This window comes from Hemitrygon akajei, chromosome 12, assembly GCF_048418815.1.
Source record: "Hemitrygon akajei chromosome 12, sHemAka1.3, whole genome shotgun sequence".
Classification (NCBI taxonomy): domain Eukaryota; kingdom Metazoa; phylum Chordata; class Chondrichthyes; order Myliobatiformes; family Dasyatidae; genus Hemitrygon; species Hemitrygon akajei.
Window position 1 is genome coordinate 56,214,389 of NC_133135.1, and position 17,929 is coordinate 56,232,317.

The 17,929-nt window shown below is 39.2% G+C and overlaps 1 protein-coding gene across 1 annotated transcript in view; it reads left to right on the plus strand.

Moving 5' to 3' along the window:
- Positions 1-17,929, plus strand: part of LOC140737038 (guanine nucleotide-binding protein G(I)/G(S)/G(O) subunit gamma-12-like) — a 67,627-nt gene that overhangs the window by 22,087 nt on the left and 27,611 nt on the right. The gene's annotated exons all lie outside the window — the stretch shown is intronic.

Genomic DNA, 17,929 nt, shown 5'->3' on the forward strand with positions numbered 1-17,929 from the left:
TTTGACATTTTAAGTTGTTTACCTGCAAACCTCTATCTGGAGAAAGAAGTGTTCTGTTATATTCTGTTCAATATTCTTCTGATTACAGAGAACATAATGCATGGTGATAATATAAGAAGCAAAGTGCTGTTAAAGTTTCAGGCTAATACTGTTGGGAACTCCAGGCACTGGTAATCTGAATTATAGAAAATTACAGAAAATGTTAGGAGCTCTCAGCAAGTCAAGCAACGTATGTGGAAAGAGAAACAATTAACGTTTTGGGTGGCAGACCACTTGTTGGAACTGGGAAAGTGAGTAAACAAGTTACTTTAAAGTTTCAAAGAGAATGGGGGAGTTTTGTCTGGAACAAAAGGAATATCTTTGTTAGGATGGATAATGCAGTGTTGCCAAGGTAAAGAAAGCAGTAACAGAATGAAAACGAGGTGCTGGTTTAATCTATAAAATGCAGGTTCAAATTACTGTACATGTCCTGATCAAAATGGGAAAGCATGAAATGTCCTGAACATTGAGCAATGTCTGTGGAGGAGAAAGAAGATTTAATATTGCAGATAATCTTCAGCTGCAGTTCTGACAAATAAAGCAAAATATTTATTACTGAATTTGTTGTGAAGTCCTGAAAAACTGCTGAACAAGTAAGGGATGTACGTAAACAGTCCTGGAAGTTGTCAACAGATGGATTGGAGTGGATGTGAAAATAGAAGTTCAGAGAGCCCTGTGAACTGAAGGAAGGTGCTCTGCAAGATGGTTACTATTTTTCAGGCATCTTGCTACTGATAGTGTAGCACTGTAAATGTTAATGCTGTATTTCCCTTGCCACATTATGCCTAACCTGATGAATAGTTCCAGCATTTTAGGTCATTCCTCTATTTATCATATTCCTAAAAATCAGATAAAAGAGAATTCCCTTAATTCAGCTTATTGTGTAGGATCTTTTGAGAAGAAGGGAATAAACTGCATTACAGATTATTGCATTGCTCTATCAAACATTCATAAAGTGAAGTGAAATGGTATGAAATTCATTCATTGATCTTGTTAAGATTCTTTTAGCATTCTTAAATCACTAGCATCCTGGAGATTATTTTGTAGTAACAAGACCACTTGCAATCCACTAGAAAATTGTTGAAGTATCACTTAAAATAAAGCCACTCTCTCAATACAGTAACTTTAATCTATCCGATTCCCCCTACTAATGTACATTCCTAATGAACAAATGCATAGATATTTAGCATGCAGCTTTTTCTAGAAGATAAATGTCTTTGCATGCCTAAAATCCTTTATTATTGGCAGGGAATCTACACTCAGTGGCCAATTTATTAGGTGCACTTGTACGCCAGCTTGTTAATGCGAATTTTTAATCTGCCAACTATGTGACAACATCCCAGTGCATAAGGGCATGCAGAAATGGTCAAGAGGTTAGTTGTTTAGATCAGACATCAAAACGGAAAAGAAATGTGATTTTAAGTAACTTTGACTGTGGAATGATTGTTGAGTGTCTCAGAAACTGCTGATCTCCTGGGATTTTCACGCACACCAATCTCTAGAGTTTACAGAGGATGGTGCAAAAATCATCCAGTGAGGGGTAATTCAGTGGTCGAAAATGCCTCATTAATGAGGCAGATCAAAAGAGAATAGCGAAACTGGTTCAAGCTGACTGGAAGGTAACAGTAACTCAAGGAAGTGTTACAATGGTGGTGTGCAGAAACACATCTCTGAATTCACAACACGTCAAACCTTGAAGTGGATGGGCTGCAGCAGCAGAAATACACTCACTGGCCGCTTTATTAGGTAGATGAGATACCTAATGAAGTGGCCATTGAGTGTATATTTCTGTTATCCTGACAAACTTCAGATGTCTTGAAATTTACTTCCTATAGTGATTACAGTAGGTAGTGTTTGGAACCAGAAAGTAGCAGAAAGCCCCTGTCTGGATATTTATCAATAACTTGCTTTCATGCTTTATTTTCCATGCAAACTTAAAATAATAAAAATGGAAATGAACCAGATTATGATCATATCCATGGTATTTACTTCTATTAAAGAAGCTTTCTATCTCAGTTATCAGAAAATGTTATACCTCTAGGTGGTGCTATCAACATGTGGTTCTGCTGATGTAGTTTATAGCAAGAATAATAAACCATCTATCGGAGCCTTGAAAGGGGAAATAACTATTAAAACTTTTTTTTTAAAAAAAGGGATCTTAAAGAAAACCCAACATGGTAGCATAGTGATTGGCGCAGTATTTTACAGCGCCAGTGATCGTTGATGGGGGTTCAATTCCCGCTGCTGTCTGTAAGGATTTTGTAAGTTCCTCCCATGACCTCATGGATTTCCTCTAGGTGCTGTGGTTTCCTCCCACATTTCAAAGAGATATGGTTAAGGTTAGTGAGTTGTGGGCATGCTATGTTGGCATCAAACTTTTGGTGATACTTATGAGTTGTCCCTGGTATAATTCTTAGACTGTTGCTACAGACAACTCATTTCGCTCTGCTTCGATGTCACGTGTTTATTTAAACAAGCAAAGCTATTTTTTTTAATCAAGTTTTGCCTCTGCCACTGGAAACAGTCTTTCTTACTTCACCACTATTGTAAACATTAATTTCGAGCCCTCTGTCCATTCCTAAAGGAGATGAAATTTACCTGCATCTGTTTTTGGCCACTTCTAACTTGTAGTTCTAAGGATCTTTCAATTTTATCTTATTGTGAAAAAAATTAGAATCTACTAACATAACCATAATAGTAAGGAAGCACAAAACATAAAAGAAGCAGTTTTAAATGTATTTCCTTTAATGTCATTAATGCCAGCAATAACTGAAGGTCCTATTCTGTTAAATCATTAACCTATGATGTCATATATACTTCCTGCTATAATTTTGAACAGATGAAGGGGTGTGTTTAGTGATTTCATAGTTGGGAAAGGCTGTGCAAGTTTGCTAAGTGTAGGGAATGTTCATTGCTAAGACAAATATACATTCAAGAAAGAAATACAGGTTAATTGGAGCACAATGGGACCAGTACATTATGGCCCAATTAAGTGGCTGGCCCAGTTTGCCAAAGTTATAGATAGATAGATAGATACTTTATTCATCCCCATGGGGAAATTCAACTTTTTTTTCCAATGTCCCATACACTTGTTGTAGCAAAACTAATTACATACAATACTTAACTCAGTAAAAAAATATGATATGCATCTAAATCACTATCTCAAAAAGCATTAATAATAGCTTTTAAAAAGTTCTTAAGTCCTGGTGGTTGAATTGTAAAGCCTAATGGCATTGGGGAGTATTGACCTCTTCATCCTGTCTGAGGAGCATTGCATCGATAGTAACCTGTCGCTGAAACTGCTTCTCTGTCTCTGGATGGTGCTATGTAGAGGATGGTAATATTAAAAAAAAAGTATTTAAAAAATCAGTAACATTACATATTTAAATGAAATACAGAAGAAATTAGAACGCTACCAATAGTATTACGGTACTATAAAACTGTATTAGTTCCTAATAGTTATCGATGGAGGAATTCATCCAGCGTATGCAATGAAATCAGTGCAGACACCTAGTGCATATAATGGACAGCCTTTATACAATGCTGTTGATAATTGCATCCTCCAAATTTTCATTTTCATTATAAAGTTCAAAGTGATTGTTGATACCTTCAAAATCTTCTTGGTTCCTAACTTGTTGAAGTAGTGAAATCATTTTGGTACAAGAATCACCACTTATAATAATGATCAGAGGCACAGACAGATCTGTATTTACCGACAAGTACCTTTATTGCCTCAACAGAAGAACACGTGAACTTACACAATCAATACATGTGTGCACACCAATTAAGTTTCCTGACCTTCCATGATCAGTCACAGAACTGAAAAGATATTACAAGTTAAAAAGGAGTTTCTGCTGCTAGACTCGTTCCTCGTAGTTCTGTTTCAAATCTCCACGTATCTGTGAGGCACCTCACATCCAAGATGGTTGTTCTAGAGTTACTGCCACCAGCACTCTACTCTTATATTCATTTCTTACCAATTCAAATATCACATTCCAGTGTCATTGGCTGTAGGTCATATGTCTGACCTTTAACACCTTTTTATTAGCGCTGCTCCAGGCTAGCATTCATTTATTGCCCTCTTCCTTGCAAATGACAATCAGTAACTTGTGCCTCTTTGTTCTCAAGCAACTACCAGCTTGATTCATACAGAACAGATATTGACTCCAACAGTCAAAAACCTGCATGTTATAAGCAACTGAACATCTCACAAATACCTTCTTATCAGAATCAGGTTTGTTATCACCGGCATGTGTCGTGAAATTTGTTAACTTAGCAGCAGTTCAATGCAAAACATAATATAGAAGAAAAAATTATAATAAATAAGTAAATCAATTACAGTATATTTATTGAATAGATTAAAAATCATGCAAAAAACCCCAGAAATAATATATATTTAAAAAGTGAGGCATGTCCAAGGGTTCAATCTCCATTTAGGAATCGGATGGCAGAAGGGAAGAAGCTGTTCCTGAACTGCTGAGTGTGTGCTTTCAGGCTTCTGTACCTCCCACTGATGGTAACAGTGAGAAAAGGGCATGCCCTGGGTGCTGGAGGTCCTTAATAATGGACACTGTCTTTCTGAGACACTGCTCCTTGAAGATGTCCTGGGTACTTTGTAGGGTATTACCCAAGATGAAGCCAACTAAATTTACAACCCTCTGCAGCTTCTTTTGGTCCTGTGTAGCCCCCCACCCCCATACTAGACTGTGATGCAGCCTTTCAGAATGCTCTCCACAGTACATCTATAGAAGGTTTTAAGTGTATTTGTTGACATACCAAATCTTTTCAAACTACTAATGAAGTCTTGCCTTCTGCATCAATATGTTGAGACCAGGTTAGATCCTCAGAGATCTTGACATCCAGGAACTTAAAGCTGCTCACTCTTTCTATTTCTGATCCCCCGGAGGATTGGTATGTATTCCTTCATCTTGCCCTTCCTGACGTCCACAATCAATTTTTCATCTTATTGACAATGTTTGCCAGGTTGTTGCTGTGACACCACTCCACTAGTTGGCATATCTCGCTCTTGTATGCCCTCTTGTCACCACCTGAGATTCTACCAACAATTGTATCATCAGCAAATTTATAGATAGTATTTGAGCTATGCCTAGCCATACAATCATGGGTATATAGAGAGTAGAGCAGTGGGCAAAGCACACACCCCTGAGGTGCACCACTGTTGATGGGCAGTGAGGAGGAGATGTTACCTTCGATCCCCATAGATTGTGGTCTTCTGGTTAGGAAGTCGAGGATCCATTTGCAGAGGGAGGTACAGGGGCCTATGTTCTGCAACTTCTCAGTTAGGATTGTGGGAATGATGGTATTATGCTGAGCTATAGTCGAACAGTATCCTGACATAGGTATTTGTGTTGTCCATGTGGTCTAAAGCCATGTGGAAAGCCATTGAGATTGCATCTGCCGTTGAGCTATTGTGGTGATAGGCAAATTGCAATAGATCCAGGTCCTTGCTAAGGCTGGAGTTCAATCTAATCATGACCAAACTCTCAAATTATTTCATCATTAATAGTCATTAAGGCAGCCTACATTATTCTTCTTTGGCACTGGTATAATTGTTGCCTTTTTTTGAAACAAATGGGAACTTCTCCCTGTAGCAGTCAGAGGTTGAAAATGTCCTTGAATACTCCTGCCAGTTGGTTGGCACAAGTTTTCAGAGCCTTACCAGGTACTCCATCGGGACCTTCCGCCTTGCGAGGGTTCACTCTCTATAAGGACGATCTAACATCGGCCTCTGAGGCAGAAATCACAGGGTTATCAGGTGCAGCAGGGATCTTCACAACTGTAGTTATATTCTCCCTTTCAAAGCTGGCATAGAAGTTGTTGAATTAATCTGGTAGTGAAGCATCGCTGTCATTCATGCTATTGGGTTTCGCTTTGTAGGAAGTAATGTCTTGCAAACCCTGGCAAAGTTGTCATATTTGGAAATGATCCTTTGTTCAGCAGAATACCTGAGGCATCATTGTGTCTACTTTAAAACACTGATCAAGCCAAATAACTGACTTGCAAAATGGAGAACACAATCTCTTCATAAAATGGCAGCCTCCATCTCCTACCTTCTGACAAGAACAAAGGCAATTAGTCCATTTGCTTCCTCTGTCACTGATTCCTTCAAATTCACTGATTTGCAGACTGTAGTTCTTTCTGGCCAACTGGTTAATTTTCACTTTTGGCCATTTCTGTTATCTCCCAAGACTGCTTGAATCGCAGTGAGCAGAACAGTTCTGAATTGTCTTGCTACTAACTTCTCACCAACTATTAATGACAAAAATCATTGCTTTTTGAATACAGGTGCCCCCCCCCCTTTACAAAGGTAGAGCGTTCCAATAAAACCTTTCTTAAGCCAAAATGGACAGTGCAGCGTCTAACAGCCATACAAGTGAGTGCAACTGACGTTAGTTGCAACCTGTTCAGCAGCAGTCTTCTGCCCCAGTTAAGCAGCATAGTATCCCAAATAAACAAAGACAATCCCAGCAATTTTCTTGATTGTTTTTTTATTCTTAAGAGTCATTCCAAATAAGCAGCTGCACCAATTAGCCAGAATCCACCATATTCTTTTTGAGCATATAATTTTTTTTTTGTAAATTGGTAAAGAGCCACTAGTAGGATCCTGATGCAGTGTCACAAGCCAAAATGACGACTTATTCTTTCCCTCCACAGATGCTATTTGACCTTCTTGAGTTCTTACGCAGTTTTGTTTTGAGCCATTAGCTGTAATTAGCTTGGGTTTTAACCCTCAAATATGTTTGTTCTATATAAAGTTTTATGTTGAACATTTCTGTGATATCTGCTGAACTTGTACTTGTATGATTTGGTTCATTTGTATTTGTAAATGCTTTCAAGAATTATTGCATGATATTTTTTGAGCATGGTAATTTCTTCCACAAGTGATGCTTCCTTTTAAAGCTTTAAGTTCATAAATACTTCAGGTGAAGTATATTTTAAATGAAAAAGATTGCATGTATGTGAATGGTAGATTGAGGCAATCTAAAGAAAGTGTTCAGAAGAATGCAATATTATTTTAATAATGTCATTGTCTGAAGCTTAAAAGAAAGTTTAACAGACTTCCAATCTCAGAATAAATATTCCATTTCAATGGCTCTATTAAAATATTGATAATGAAGTTTGAAGATTTGAAGAGGTTCATGTAATATTAAAGGCCATTTCTACTGCTTTATAACTTTATGCTGTAAAGAATTACTGATCTGGTATCTTTATGATCAGTTCACCCAAATTTTTCAAAGCAGCTGCATTTTGTGTATTCATAACACTTTAAATTCCTTTAGAACTGTTCAACTAAACCATTAACAGCGGTAATCTACTCCAAGCATACAAACATATTAATCCTTGCTTTCTAAGAAAAGGAAGGTTGTGCCCTCTGAAACGGCATGTGGTGTGTATTCATCCCTCCCCCCCCCCCATTGTCAGATTGTTTGCACAATATTCAAAGTCGAAGTCCAGTTTATTGTCATGTGCACAAGTATTTGTATGCACAGTAACATTCTGTTCTGTGATAGTTGAAATCTCCCTCAATTAAATACTGGGTAAACCAATGCCATTTATTACTTGTTTCTGGGGCACACTCGCTTTCTGGCCACAGGAAACCACTCTGTTCACAATGATTGGATATTTAATCATACATGCTCAGCTTCACAAAGATTGCCTCCAAGGTAGTATTGGGCTTTTGATATACCTTCATATTAGTCTTCATATTGTTCAAATACTTGTCTATTTTTTTTGCAACTTGCTGATTTGCCTCCCAAGTTCCCAACTGCTGTGAAATTGATCTTATCAAACGTCTTTACACTAATGTGTAAGAGCAGTTCATCTATTATTTCAATCTCATTCAGTTGTGTTGCATCATCCACTATTACATCATCTCCCTCTTTGTTCAGATTATTCCAAGTCTATCTCTATCCAACTCCAGCACAACAAACCTTCAATAATTTCCCAGCTTTGTGCAAACTCCATTTTCTTTGGTCTACTATTACTCTTAAACTTTCAGTAAACTCAGTCCCTTCATTTTCCAGTTAGGAAACATGTGCCAAAGCAGGGAAATGCCAAACTTGATTGCATTGAATTCTTTAAGTGGCTAACTTTGTTTCAACAAAGTAATACTAAGCTTTTGGAAACGAGGTAAAATAAAACTTGTACTTTACTCTTTAGTAATTATACCTCCAGTCAGATTATGAATCTGGAATGTGTGTCTTTCCATTTCAATTGTATGCAAGCAAGATTACAATTTAAGGGGAAGGAGGAAATGAAAGAAATTATTAATAATCTTTAATTTGGTGATGTGGATGGCACCTTATTCTGACTTCAACATGAAGTTTGAGAAACTTTAGAATTTCCTTCAAATATTGACCTTGACTTAACTTTCTGCCAGACTGATCTGGTGGCACAGTTATAATGCCTTCCCACCTGTATCCCATAACCCAATTTATACGAGGGGTGATAAGTTCGTGGCCTAAGGTAGAAGGAGTCAATTTTAGAAAACCTAGCACATTTATTTTTCAACATAGGCCCCTTCTACATTTACACACTTAGTCCAGTGGTCGTGGAGCATTGGATCTTGAACCTGCAGAAAGTGTCCACAGCAGGGGTGATTGATAAGTTCATGGCTTAAGGTAGAAGGAGGTGAGTTATACAGCTCTCGTTACATGCACATGCAGTTCAACTCCTTGAGTGATTATGCAGAAAGTTTGAAGTTAATAACTCATCAGGGGTGATTGATAAGTACGTGGCCTAAGGTAGAAGGAGATGAGTTATTAACTTCAAACTTTCTGCATAATCACTCAGAGTTGACCTGCATGTGTATGTAACAAGAGCTGTATAACTCATCTCCTTCTACCTTAGGCCACTAACTTAACAATCACCACTGGTACATTGGTAATTGTTACTGTTTACTAGTTTCATACAATGGGTTATTTCTTGCGAAATAGGAAACAAATGGAAAAGGCAAAATTGAATTATCTTCTATTTGCAGAATTAGATGTAATTAAGTCAGTGTTATACTTTGGAACATTTTATTGAATCCCAAGTATTGGCCATCTGCTATAATGAAATAAGTTTTTTTTTAAGTGAATATTGCAAATTATACTTGCCAAAAGAAAAACTTTAATTGTTCAATATTTTTGATAACTTTTCTTTGTTACCTTACCCAATACTCCCCATTCCTGATGTCAGAAATTCAGCAGACTGGTTTACTCCGTGTCTATCTTAAAATCAGCTACTTCAATTTATATTGGAACCAAATTTATTGTAGATGGCTCACTTCATAGCACTTTCCAGGCACACAATTTCTGTCAGACAGATTTTCATTCTTCTCCTTTATTGGAAAAAATATAGTACCGTAGATTCCGGATTTTAAGCCGCTACTTTTTTCCCACATTTTGAACAGCTTTGAACTTTGCGGCCTATAATCCAGAGCGGCTAATGCATGGTTTTTTTTCATGCCGCCTCGTAACAGTAGACCAATAAAATTGATGAGTAGTTCACAGAGGTCCAATGAAATTGTACGATAAATCAAGCGCACTTTCACAATTAAATTATTGTAAATCAGTCATTTGTACTCACCCTCATCAACATGGAAAACACTCGAAGCATTGTGCTGCCTTATGGCAGTTACTTAGTTTATAATATTTTCGCTTAGTAATTCATTTTCTAGTTAAAGTTAGAAGAGTTTTAACTATATTTGTTTTCTGTACTACATCGCGGGATGCTATGACGTCACACCCGGTTTCGCGGTGTCTTGTGGGAAAATGCCGGTTTGCGATGAAACGGGACGGAGGGAGGGAGCGCATTACGCGAGCGGCTTTGGATCTGAGCGAACGCTGCTTTTAAGTTAAAGGTGATCAATAACTTTTCCTGGTAGGCTGCAATATATATATTTTTTACCAGTCGTTAGGAGATATTGGAATGTTGTTCAGTAAAGAAGTATACGCAACGTATATTTAAAAGTAGCCGCGTACGGGCACGGTTCGAAAAAAAGCATTTGCAATATGTATTTGTTTTTGTTACCATATGGATTTAATTAAAAGTTAAAAAAATCCTCACGTGTAATATCTTTCTGTGTAAATATCTCATATTACAACGTGGGACACCTGCGGCCGAAAATCCGGTGCGGCCTAAAATCCGGTGCGGCCTTTACAATTAAAAAATTGATTTTATTTCTAAAATTAGAGCCAGCGGCTTTTAATCAGGTGCGCTCTGTAGTCCGGAATCTACGGTAATTCAGAATAGCAAAGAAATTTGTTTTGAATCTTAAACATATTATTTCAATTGCTGTATAAAATATTTCTATGGTGAGGGTTGACTGGCTATTCAAAAATGCTGGACTTAGCCAGTGGTCCACAGCAGCATTAATAGGTACAGTATAAACAGTGTGATTGCAAAAACAAGCTTGATCATTAACACAAAAAATTCTGTAGATGCAGTAGATCCCAAGCAACACAAACAAAATGCTGGGGGAACTCAGCAGGTCAGGCAGCATCCATGGAAACGAATGAACAGTTGACTTTTCGAGCTGAGAACACACTCCCCCCAACCCCCTACAGGACTGGAAAGGGAAAGACACCAGAATAAAAATGTGGGGAAGGAGGAAAGCTAGACGGTAATAGATGAAGTCAGGTGGATTGGAAAGGTAAAGGGCTGGAGAGGAAGGAATCACATCAGTGCAGTTTGATTGCACACTGGTATTAAGTTGTTGCCAGCATGTTCTCTTAATGATTGAAGTATATGTTGTGGATAATTTGTTGAAAATATGTACAATTCAACCGTAATTTATTTTTTCACATGTCAAGGATTTTAACACTTCCAGTAATTGATTTTGGAAGTGCCGAGAACTGTGTATATGCAAAACCTGCTTTATGTGCCAGACATCAAACTTAAAATTCTCTTATCTGTTTTACAGCATTGGTGCATTACCAGCAGTTTTTCCTTGGGCAATTTCAGTCATTTACAAACCTCCATGCCTTTGTGCCTTTTTCTCCCCATGCTGAGATTCCAATCATATTATGAATTACTAACTTCATACTTGGAAAAATGCCAGAGCACTGGCATAATTTTCATACAGTACTAGCATTATTCTTAGAAGTCCTTTTCAATTTGGGTTGAGTGGGGGTTGTGGAATGTGTTTAGAAAATAAATTAAATTAAATTCTTTAACATCATGCAATATATGTGTAGATAACTATTTTAACAAGAGAAGGAAGAAAAGCCTTGGGTTTATTATAATAGTGTAGGATTCCAAGCCAGTAAAAAGTTCTTTACTCCTTGGCTGACTGTGAAGGTAACAAATTTTTCACTGTTACTGAACTACAAAAATAAACACTTAGTTTTTGATTCTTGTATATTTTGATCTCTACTTTGGCATTAGGTCTGTTTTTTCTATACTGTTTCCATTACTATCTTGTGTTCTTCTACTTTCTGCACTTTTCAGTTTGAAAGCTAACATTTTCAATTTTCTCCAATATAATTTACATTGGCTGGCATGCTTAAAAGTTAGGGCTCCTTTAAAATGCTGTTTCTAAGCTTCATCTGGAAATTCTGCAGCCTTTGATGGGTAGAAATTAATCTGGCCTGATGATACCCAAACACATAAACTTTGTTTCATAGCCACCAGTGGCGTATGTAAAGTATGGCAGGTATGGCAAGTGCCTTGGGCACCACTTGAAGGGGGGGGCGCCACTGAGCAGTTTCTATTAAAGTTAGACAAGCCATCCTCAGATAGTGAAAAAAAATTTCCTTCAGATCTATGATCTGTCTTTGATTATCATGGGTGAGAAGCACTAGGATGGTCTTATTGTGTAAGAAGACCATGAAACGTTTCTTCACGAAGAAGGAGGAAAGTGGAGCTGAAGGATGGAAGAGACGAAAGTTGGAGGCGGAGGAAGCCAAAAAGTCCAGCAAGTTCTTCATGCCTTATTTGAAAAGCCCAGAACAAGTAGTTTGACACGTTCCATGTAGTTGCCTGCACCTGCTTCAAGTTTGTTAGAATCTGAAGGTGGATCAAGAACAAATGCGTCACAAGCCGAGGAGGAAGTCAAGTCAGATAAATCCGAGTATGACGAGATTAAGAGTGAGGCTGCCACAGAGAATGCGGACATGACAGGAGGGGAAGACTATGGTGGTGGTAGCGGTGGTGATGTTGAGTTTATTGATGAGATTTTAGCTGACGAGATTGAACCTGACGACACTGAGCCCAGTAAACTGGATGGTGTCAAAGAGCCTCGAACTGTCATACCAGAAGTGATTGAACAGCATGACATTGGACATCTGAAGTTCAACAAGGATTCTAGAAAAGCAATTATGCCTGACGGGTTGAGAACAGAAATAATAAAGCTGGGTTCAAAGTATTACCAGAACAGTGAGGGGCCTTTCCTACCAACAAATAACCGCTCAATGAGCAAAACTTGGTTCAAGAGGAAATTGGGAAATGGTCATGGTGAGGAAGTGACTCGCTCATGGCTGGTCTATTCCCCTTCTAAAAAGTCTGCATTTTGTATCTGTTGTCTCCTCTATTCCCAGACAGGCCATCAATCCTTATTGGAGCAGGAAAGTGGATTTAACCAGTGGAAAGCACCTGAAAGGATTAGTGTTCATGAAAATGCCAAGAATCATCGGGAATGCTTCACACAGTGGAAAGAAATGGAAAGAAATTTAGCTGGAAACAGGAGTTTGAGTCACAAACTGAGAAGGAAAGGCAGAAGTGGCCTGATATCTTGACGAGAATCCTTCACTGCATAAAATTCCTTGCAACTCAGAACCTGGCTTTGCAAGGACATGGAGTCATTTCAGCTAGACGATGACTCCAATGTGGGAAATTTCCTTGGCTTACTGAAACTACTGGCCATCTTTGACCCTGTCATAAAAGAACATCTCACTCATTTGGAAAGTCATCCTGGATCCATGTCTTATCTTTCACCGGGTGTCCAGAACGAATTCATCCATATGATGGCCAGAGTTTACTGAGAGGCATTCGTAAAGCCAAGAACTATGGTCTCATGTTCGACTCGACTCCTGATCAGGCAGACCGTGAGCAGATGTCAGAAGTAGTAAGGTACGTGGAAGTTGATTTTGAGAGGAAAACAGTCCATGTTAGAGAGTCCTTCCTTGGTTTTATCCAGATAAGCCAGAAGAATGCTGAGAGCTTGATTGAAGACATCTTGAAGCAGCTAGGGAAGGACGAAATAGAGCTACAAGATTGTCGGTCACAGTGCTATGATGGCTACACTGCTGTGATGGCTGGACACAGAACTGGTGTTCATTAGAGAATAAGTGAGAAAAACAACCTGGCAGTGTTTCTGAATTGCGACAATCACTCACTCAACTTGGTGAGTGTACATGCAGCCAAGCAGGATACAATGACAGTCACTTCTTTGGAACCATCAAAGCTCTCTACATGTTTTTCTCTCGTTCAACACAGCGCTGGGGAAAAACTCAAAAACGCCGTGCCTGTGGTTATTAAGTCGGAGTCCAAAACCAGGTGGAGTGTAAGGACAGAAGCAGTGAAGCCCATCAACAAGTACCTTGAGGAGATACTTCAAGTTCTCCAGGACATGATAAGCAATGAAAACGAGACCAGTGAAACAAGTGACGCAAAGCAGCTGTACAACTGCATGTTGAGTTAGGATTTTCTAATTTTGCTAGGATTTTGGAACAAAGTACTCATTTGCATTGACCGTATTCAAAAGAGGCTGCAGGATCCTAGCATGAACTTCCACAATGCTGCCCTGGATTTGAAAGCCCTCCAAGATCATTTTTGCAATGAAACTCCTAATGAAGTATAGCTGCTGTCTTGCCTTCTTTATAACTACATTGATATGTTGGGACCAGGTTAGATCTTCAGAAATCTTGACACCCAGGAACTTGAAGCTGCTCACTCTCTCCACTTCTGATCCTTCTATCAGGATTGGTATGTGCTCCTTCATCTTGCCCTTCCTCCCAAGTTCACAATCAGCTCTTCAGTCTTACTGATGTTGAGTGCCAGATTGTTGCTGTGGCACCATTCCACTAGTTGACATATCTCACTCCTGTATGCCCTCTCGTCACCACCTGAGATCTACCAACAATGGTTGTATCATCAGCAAATTTATAGATGCTTTCTGAACTATTCCTAGCCACACAGTCGTGTGCATAGAGAGTAGAGCAGTAGGCTAAGCACACACCCCTGAGGTGCACCAGTGTTGATCGTCAGCGAGGAGGACATGTTATCACCAATCCGCACAGACTGTGGTTTTCTGGTTAGGAATTCGAGGATCCAATTGCAGAGGGAGGTACAGAGGCCCAGGTTCTTCAACTTCTCAATCAGGATTGTGGGAATGATGGTATTAAATGCTAAGCTATAGTCAACGAACAGCATCCTGACATAGGTATCTGTGTTGTCCAGGTGGTCTAAAGCCGTGTGGAGAGCCATTGAGATTGTGTCTGCCGTTGAACTATTGTGGCGATAGGCAAATTGCAATGGGTCCAAGTCCTTGCTGAGGCAGGAGTTCAGTCATCATGACCAACCCCTCAAAGTATTTCATCACTGTCGATGTGAGTGCTACCAGGCAATAGATATTAAGGCAACTTACATTATTCTTCTTATGCACTGGTATAATTGTTGCCTTTTTGAAGCAAGTGGTAACTTCCACCCGTAGGATGAGAGGTTAAAAATGTCCTTGAATGCTCCCACTAGTTGGTTGGCACAGGTTTTCAGAGCCTTACCAGGTACTCCATCGGGACATTCTGCCTTGCGAGGGTTCACTCTCTTTAAAGACAGCCTAACATCGGCCTCTAAGATAGCGATCACAGGGTCATCAGGTACAGCAGGGTTCTTCACAGTTGTAGTTCACCACTGAGAAATTCACCTGTTGTAGTGCTAAGTGAAGTGGTCCAATCTACTGATTTAGAGGATGTCACACTGGGAGCACCACATACAATATATGACCCTATCAAACTTTTAGGTGAAGTGTTACCTCACCTGCAGGGATTGTTTGGGGCCCTAAATGGCAGTGAGAGAGGAGGTGAAGGGGCAGGTGTTGCACACGTCCTGCTTGCAGGAATAAGTGCCAGGAGGGAGAACATTCAAGAAGTGATGAACGGACAAGGGAGTCAGAGTGTGCAATCCCTGTGGAAAGCAGAGAGTGGGGATTTCAGGAAGATGTGTAAAGTGATAAGAGGCTTGTGGAGTGGTAGGTAAAGACAAAAGGGAACTCTATCCCTGTTATGGTGGCTTGGAAGATGGGGTGAAAGTGGATGTCCAGGAAATAGAAGAGTTGTGGGTGAGGGCTGCATCAGTGGTAGAACCCAAAACGTCTTGACTGTTTATTCCTCTCCTTAGATGCTGCCTGACCAGCTGAGTTCCTCCAACATTTTTTTTGTAGAATTTCAGCATCTGCAGAATTTCTTTTGTTTTTGATGTTTAAGGTGGAACCTATGAAGTAGGAACATACTGAGTAAACTTGAAGGATTAAGAGACAGTCTCCTATTTCGTATGTTGTGAATTCCACTTAAAGTCAGAAAACTTTAGGTAGCTCCGGCATTATAGAGGTGCTGCATTCTTAGAAGACTATCTGTATTGTTACTTCCTGTAATGCAAATTCTTACTTATCAATTCTCGTGACATTAATGGAGATGTGCTCATACACAAGTTTTTTCTCTCAACAGTAATGATCGTACTACTGCTGGTTCATGGCAGTGTCCACTTGAAAGATTGCCTTGACATTTTCCAAAGCAAATCTTAAGTGGCTAGCAGTTGCATTTGAAGACACCTCACTCTGTTAAGTCTTTTCTATCAGATATAAATTCTTAGCTCTGGTATCATCTTTTATTGTTTATTTAACTGAATTTATCTGCATGTAATAACTGGAAACTCTTCCAAAATATATCATGGAATCAAAGCTATACAGTGCAGAAATGTCCTTATTAGACTAACTCATATATGCCAATCAAGATGCCAATCTGAGCTAGTCCCATTTGCTTGTCTTTGGCCCATATCCCTCAAAACCTTCTCTATCCACATATCTGTCTATGCCTTATCAATGTTGTACCATCTTCTACAGCAATACACACAAAATGCTGGAGGAATTCACCAGGTCAGGCAACATCTATGGATAGGAATAAACAGTGTTTTGGGCCAAGACTATTCATCAGGACTGGAAAGGAAGGGGGAAGACGCCTGAATAAGAAGGTGGAGAAGAGGAGAGTACAAGCTAGAAGGTAATAGGTTAAACCAGATGGGTGGGGAAGAGGGGATGAAGTAAGAAGCTGAGAGATGATAGGTGGAAAAGGTAAAGGGATGGAGAAGGAGGAGTCTGATAGGAGAGTGGACCATGGGAGAAAGGGAAGAAGGGACACCAGGGGGATGTGATAGGCAGGCGAGGAGAAGGGGTAAGAGTGGACCAAAATGCAGAAATGAAGGGAAAAATTACTGGATTTTGTCAAAGTCTTGCTAAAGACAATGTAGATGTTGTCTACCAACCTGTTCTAATTATCCTGTCACCTTTTAATGAAGAGGGTTGATGAGGACAGTGTGTTAGTCATCAGGGCTCCACTTGGAAGGTGTGAAAGAAAATTTAATTTTGGATAATACAGAAATGCCCATGGCTTTGAATGACTGTTTTGCTTCAGTCTTCACAAGGGAGAATACATTTAACATGCCAAGAGCAATGTTATTGATATAATTATAAATGAGGACCTTGGTACAATAGCTATCACTAAAGAGGTAGTGCTGAGCAAACTAGTGAGCCTAAAGATAGACAAGTCGCCTAGTGCTGATGTAATGCATTCCAGGGCACTGAAAGAAATGGCAGAATTTACAAGTACCTCAGTAATTCTCAGTGTGCCAGCCTTGCTTTCCACTCTAACAGGGGAGTGCTGTCCCTGGACTCTGTCTCTAATTAAAGGCCACCCTTTGGTCAAATGTTGCTTTATCTGCTAAGAGCTCCTAATCAACCTTTGCAAGTTCCTGTTAATGCCTTCAAAATTTGCCTTGTCCCAGTTTAGCATTTTCATTTGTAGGCTGTTTCTATCTTTTTTCCACAACTATTTTACAACCAAGAATTATGGTACCATAATGCTTTACCACTGACAAATAAGTCACTTGCCTAGGTGCATTTCCCAATTGGATATCCAGTGTTGCCCCTCCCCCTCTAATCCCATTGTCTATATATTGCTTAAGAAAAACTTTCCTGATTACACTTTTAAAAAATTGCTCTGTTCCAAACCCTTTGGGCAGTTGAAGTCAATATAAGAGAAATTGAAACGACATTCAATTACAACCCCTTCAGTCTTGCTGCTACCTGCAGTCCTCTCGCATATTTGTTCCTCCAATTCCCACCAACTTTTGGGGACCCTATGCTGTAATCCCATCAAAGTGACCATCCTTTCTACATTCCATCCATATTGCTTTAATGGACAATCCCATAAGATTGCATGATTGCAGTCATCTTTATTCTGTCTTCTCCATTGGTTTTCATAAACTGGGTAATATTAAAATTGGTGGAAAAAGTGTAATTTTTGAGCTTCTGATTTAATTTTACTTGAGTTACTGTTATGTTTTGTAACTCCAAAACATTAAAGCTAATTGATAGCAAAAAGGCAGGAGCCAAGGAGAACGTGCTAGTTTCAGTTTTACTTTAAATATGGCAAGCACATATCACATTGTGGCATAATAACTGGTAATGAATTATTTAAACATCAAAGAATGTGTAACCAAACTGTGTATTCACAATATTACTCAGATATTACTGAAATTGAAAATCTGACTGAGCGGTGCCATAAACAACAACCTCTTGATGTCAGCAAAACCAAGGAGCTGATTATTGACTTCAGGAGGAGGAGACTAGAGGTCCATGAGCCAGTCCTCAATGGAGGACCAGCGATAGAGAGGG